The sequence below is a fragment of the Miniopterus natalensis genome, chromosome 2 (genome assembly GCF_054644295.1).
Source record: "Miniopterus natalensis isolate mMinNat1 chromosome 2, mMinNat1.hap1, whole genome shotgun sequence".
NCBI classification, from domain to species: domain Eukaryota; kingdom Metazoa; phylum Chordata; class Mammalia; order Chiroptera; family Miniopteridae; genus Miniopterus; species Miniopterus natalensis.
The window spans coordinates 61,474,859-61,481,216 of NC_142082.1; the positions used below are offsets into that span (position 1 = coordinate 61,474,859).

The 6,358-nt window shown below is 37.9% G+C and overlaps 1 long non-coding RNA gene across 1 annotated transcript; it reads right to left on the minus strand.

The window, feature by feature from the left end:
* Window positions 1-438: 438 nt before the first annotated feature.
* LOC107528525 (uncharacterized) lies at window positions 439-5,645 on the minus strand. Its single transcript, XR_001602383.2, has 3 exons — window positions 5,273-5,645; window positions 5,118-5,191; window positions 439-3,450 (listed from the first exon to the last, which is right to left on the minus strand). It is a non-coding gene; the product is annotated as an uncharacterized LOC107528525 (long non-coding RNA).
* Between the last annotated feature and the right edge of the window lie 713 nt (window positions 5,646-6,358).

The window sequence follows — 6,358 nt, forward strand, 5'->3', positions numbered from 1 at the left end:
TCCAGTTTTCCCAATATCATTTGTTGAAGAGACTGTCTTTACTCCATTATATGTTCTTCCCTCCTCTGTCAAATATTAATGGACCATAATGAAGGGGGTCAGTTTCTGGGTTCTCTGTTCTATTCCACTGATCTATATGTCTGTTCTTGTGCCAGTACCAGGCTGTTTTGATTACAGTGGCTTTGTAGTATAACTTGATATCTGGTATTGTGATGCCTCCAACTTTGTTCTTTTTTCTCAAGATTGCTGTGGCTATTCGGGGTGTTTTTTGGTTCCATATAAATTTTTGAAGTGTTTTTTCTAGAACTGTGAAATATACTGTTGGTATTTTTATTGGGATTGCATTGAATTTATAGATTGCTTTGGGTAGTATGGACATTTTAATGATGTTCATTCTTCCAATCCATGAACATAGATGCTAAAATCCTCAACAAAATATTAGAAAATCAGATCCAGCAATTTATTAAAAAGATCATACACCATGACCAAGTGGGATTTATTCCAGGGATGCAAGGCTGGTACAAGATTCACAAATCAATAAACGTGATACATGACATAAACAAATTAAAAGACAAAAATCACATGATCATATCAATAGATGCAGAAAAAGCATTCAATAAAATCCAACACCCATTTTTGATAAAAACTCTCAACAAAGTGGGAATAGAGGGATCATACCTCAACATAATAAAGCCCATATATGACAAACCTACAGCCAACATTATACTCAGTGGGCAAAAACTAAAATCATTTCCCCTAAGAACAGGAACAAGACAGAGGTACCCACATTCACCACTCTTATTCAACACAGTACTGGAAGTCCTAGCCACAGTGATCAGACAAGAAGAAAACATAAAAGGCATCCAAATTGGAAAGCAGGAAACAACTGTCATTATTTGCAGATGACATGGTATTGTACATCGAGAATCCTAAAGACTCCACCAAAAAACTACTAGATTTAATAAATGAATTCAGCAAGTTAGCAGGATACAAAATTAACTCCCAGAAATCGATGGCATTTTATACACCAACAATGAACTCTCAGAAAGATAAACTAAAAAAACAATCCCATTTACCACTGTGACTAAAAAAATAAGATACCTAGGAATAAACTTAACCAAAGTTGTAAAATACCTCTACTCAGAGAACTATAGGATACTGAAAAAAGAAATAGAGAAAGATATAAACAAATGTAAAACTATGCCATGTTCAATGCTATTTTCTCAATTGACTATGGCTTTTCATAGCACTAACATCTTTGTGATTAGACACAATGCAGAGGACAAATAATTTACTTTCTCAGAGTTGAAGTGTCTTTGTGTCAGTGGTCCCCTAGATCAATCTCAGGTTTGGAATTTTTCCAGAAGACACAGGACTCAGCATGCAGTCATATTCATGGCTACAATTAATTGCAGCAAAACTATGCAAAACAAAAGTTGCAAAGGGAAAAGATTCATGGGACAAACTTCAGAGGAAATCAGACGCAAGCTTCCAAGAGTTCTATCCCAGTAGAGTCATATAGGAGGTGCTTATTTGTTTTAACCTGAGTTGTGACAACATATGTGAAATATTGCCTATCAAAAGGCTCACTAGAGACTGAACACCCAGGGTTTTTATTGGGGCTGGTCATGTAGTCACTCTGTACTTTGTACATACCGAAATTACTGACTTTCAAAAGGTATACTTGTTCAGTATAAACCATATTGTTTGCACAAACAGTCTGGGTACCATGACCACTCATGAATTCTGAGTGAATAGTGAATAGCCCCTTGCAAACTCCAAGTTTTCAGACGACAGCTAACAAATAATTTTATGAACACTTTTTTCCAAGAATGTCAGCCTCAGATCTGCTTTGTTAAGTCTTTTCTGCCCAATCATCATTTGAGAAATGGAAATAAATGCTTATTTTGAAATGTAATGTATTTTAAATAACAGTAGACACCATGATGCAGGATTGTGTCTCACACCTTGTGTATGTTATTTTTAGATATTATGTGCTTTTATTATTGATATACAGCACTTTTGTGTATTTGACTATAAGAATTAGAAAAGTGTTAACGTTTTTTACTCTGTCAATATTTATAGATCTTGTCCTGGCATTTTGTGAGATAGGTATAATGTGTATTCTCTGGCATTCAAAAGGTCAGGCTAACAAGACCCAGGCTGCTATGTGAAAATTGTAGATTGCTGCGCTAATGCATCAGTCAGGATGAACTCTGCTGACATCCTATATCTTTTACCTATTTATATATTTAATGATGGTTTGTCCTCACTGAAATATAAAATATTCAAGAGCAGGAATCTTTGTCTTCTTCCCCCACTGATATATCCTCAGTATCTGGAATAGGAAAATAATATATGATTGATAAATATTTATCCAATGAATTAATTTGTCTGTAGCAAATTGTTACTTTAGTCCCTTGTGAACGATACATCTTGAAATTCATGTCTTTTTGTAGATTCTTATATAAATTCTGGTTTTGGCCTGTGATTTGCTTTAACCAATAGACCATTACAAAAGTGATACTGTTCAAGTGTCAGACTCAAGTCTTAAGAAGCAACTCTGCTTTTGTACACTTGGAAGGCATGAGCCACGATACAATTAGTCTGGCTACCCTGTGGTGAGGACATGTGGACAGACAATGTAGAGAAGACAAATGGAGAGGGAGAAAAGCTCATCCATCCCAAAGTCTTAGCGGAGCACAGCCCACACACCCCTGAACACAGCCACACAAGTGAACATCACGAGACCAGGAGAATGGCTGCTCAGCTGAACCCCGTCTATATTGACAACCATGAGAAAATTTTGTAAGCCACTGAGTGTTAGTGTGGTTTGTTTCACAGCAACAGGTAATTAAAACAATACTTCTGAGCAAATGGAACTACTACACCTCTATTTTATTTTTTATTTTAAACCTATTTAAAAATTCTTAACATTTCCTACATGTTAATGACTAATGTTCTTTTACATTTAACTAAAGTTAGAAGGACACTGCCTTACAGTAATTTCATTTGTTTTTGCTAAGTAAAGTCACTAGGTTTTCATCACGTTTAGGTACAATACAAAAAGCTTTAAAAATAAAATCTCATTGAATTCTCATGTAACAATTGTAAATAATAAATCCTAATTTAACCAACATTTTATACAAGAGAAGATAGAAACAAGGATATTTGCAAATTCTGTGATGAATTAAGTGGAATTTGACTCTGACTCTTGATTTAATTGCAATACTTTAACTGATGTTTTAGTCGTGAAATTATTCTGATGTTGTGTACATCAGTCAAGACAGTGAGGCTATGCTGTGGTTACAATCATAACAAATGGGTAAAGACTACTTATCTGTCCCAAGCACTTTTGGTCTTCCAAATGTTATCTTCTCATTTTATATTCCTGTGGTCTCAGAGACACTTCCTTTTAAACATTTCCTTACATGCTTACGTGGCCTGGATCTAGAGAATCAAGAATGAGAAATTAAATACTCCTACCTAGAAGTAAGAGCTATTACTTTTGCTTGAACTCATTGTCAAAAACAAGCCATTTGGCTGTGGCTTAACTTAAATAGAGCAGGCAGTTTAAGGTCTTCCCTGTGCCAGAAAGGGGAAGAGAAATTGGTATTTGGATTAGCTGCAGTAGCATTTCCCATGCCATGATTTAGGAATTACAGGTAAACGCTTTACTCTGTTGGGAATATCATTCTTACTTGAGGAATAAAATTTTCTAAGTGAAATAATTTATTCAAAGTGAAAATCTCTTGAAAGCTCCACAACTTCCAAACACGGAGCCTAAAGTTGAGTAAGAAAAATTTATAAGAAAATTGTTTTTTCCTGCAGATTTCATAGTGATTTATGAAGGTATTAAGTTACCATTTAGCTGTTAAAATGGACTACTAATAATTCTTGACATTCAAAAGATAAATGTCTTTTTCTTTCTTACAATTAAAATAAATCTATGGCATTTTCAAAAATCAGATATATAAATTATAGTTATGACAGGGGAAACATTTTACAAAATAGTCTTAGGAAAATGTAATTGTAATAAAGTAACGACAGTACTTTAAGAATATTTCCTTTTTACAAATAATCAAAAGTTTAATCCAAATGACTTAATGTAATTATAATCAGGAACCTATGGCAAAATGTCTTGATTTAATTAATTGATAAGAGAATCATTTAAAATTGCTCTTGAAAAAAATCTACAATTCTGAAATAATTTATCATTACTTCATATTAATAGAAAATCATTTTTATTTGTGACATTATAAAATTATGCACTTGAGTTAAATTTTTTAAAAAATATAATCAGGTGAAACTAATTTTTGCAGTGTGAGGCACGATGGTTTCATAGACATATTACAGAAACTGTCTATAGTATAATAGCCAACTGACATACATGAGGAATATCGAAGCCAGTTGTCAAATTAACTTTTGCTTCTTTGGAATAAAGTAGAACATCACTATTTTGGTGAGGGTGTGGTGGGACAGGGGGTGGTAGGGAGACAGCCTGCCTCTATATATTTTATGAACCCTGAACTTGACCTTATTGACATTGACAAACATCACCTTTTTCTATTACATTTAGGAAGCTTTACCTGTAAGATATTTTCTGCTTTACTGTGGACTGCAAGGACTCTACTTAAGGAAAAAATAGTGGCCATTTAGCTGTGCAGAGCTGCTCTCTGATAAATACGAATGCAATATTTTATAAACTCTGAATTACTCAAATGTTCCAAGACAAATTAACAGAATTGTATTCTATTTGTTTTTCATTGCTGGAACCAAATAATAAATTATAGAAAAAATGTTCTAGTACAGCTGGCGTAGCTCAGCGGCTGAGCATAGACCTAGGATCCAGGCGATCGAGGTTCGATTCTGCTCAGGGCACATGCCCGGGGTGCAGGCTCCATCCCCAGTCGGAGGCGTGCAGGAGGCGGTGGATCAAGGACCCTCTCATCATTGATGTTTCTGTCTCTCTCTCTCCCTCTTTCCCTTCCTCTCTCTGAAATCAATAAAGGTATACTTTAAAAAAAATAATAATAAAAGGAGAAAGAAATAAGAAATGAAGGAAATAATGGTGGGTAAGATGGAAAAAAAAAAGTTACTATGGAAATTGTACTTACCAGTTAGCAATATGAACTTTTATTTTCTGTGCTCTATGGGTCAGCAAAATGATGTGTTTCAATTTTAGGCAAACCTGAGAAATTAAATATATTATTCACTGTATCAATTCTAAGGTCTATTGAAATTTAAATCTAAACACGCACTTCGCCCTTGCCTAAGCACTGTAAAGCATACGTCTAGGATTAAAACTTCGCTTGTCATTCCTTGGTGTGGAGTAGGCTGAGTCTGTCCTGGACATCACAAAACAGATTCTCCTCATCTAGCCAAGCTGGGATCTTTCAATCAGAGGATCGACTCATCAACACTCTATGAGACTGGGTAGTTTGCAGATGTTAGAAAAAATGCAGAACCAACAAAAGGAATGAACTATTAATATTATGAACATTTCTGAAAGGGGTTAACGGCCCTACAGACATTCTTCAGATGTCGAAATCTCCTTCGTACTGAAAAAAAAAACCTATTCAGGAAAATATGTATTTCTAGTATTTTTTAATATATACTAAGTATCTTATTTGCATGCTGCTGCCAGTGTATATAAGATAATCATCCCTGTGAAACAAATTCGCGGGAGCTCAGGGCGGCGGGTGCCGAGCGCCGAGCGCAGGCGCGGGGTCGGGGGACGCAGGCGCCGGGTCGGGGGGCGCAGGCGCGGGGTCGGGGGGCGCAGGCGCGGGGTCGGGGGGCGCAGGCGCGGGGTCGGGGGGCGCAGGCGCGGGGTCGGGGGGCGCAGGCGCGGGGTCGGGGGACGCAGGCGCCGGGTCGGGGGGCGCAGGCGCGGGGTCGGGGGGCCGCAGGCGCCGGGTCGGGGGGCGCAGGCGCGGGGTCGGGGGGCGCAGGCGCGGGGTCGGGGGGCGCAGGCCTCGCTTCCGCTGCCTCCGAACAGGTTTGGGGACACCTTCGAACGTTCATCTCTCTACAAAAAAAGAGCCGACCTTCTGGGTCTGAGGGGCCTGGGGCTGGAGGGCGCCCCGGGCAGCGGGGCCCCGCGGGCGCTCCGCGCACGGAACTGTTTCAAACCCGCGGCCCCCGCGTTTTCCTATTGTTTGATTGATTGATATCAGTTCTCCTCATATCAAAGATGATAGCATGAAAAAACAAAGACGTTATGTGACTCATCTGACATCGGACAGCTTCTTTGTAACTGTACGTGACTTGAAACTCTGCTAGAAATAATGTTTGTTTGTGAAAAGTATTATTCACTTGGATCCTTAAATAACCACCACAATTTTAAAAAGCATTT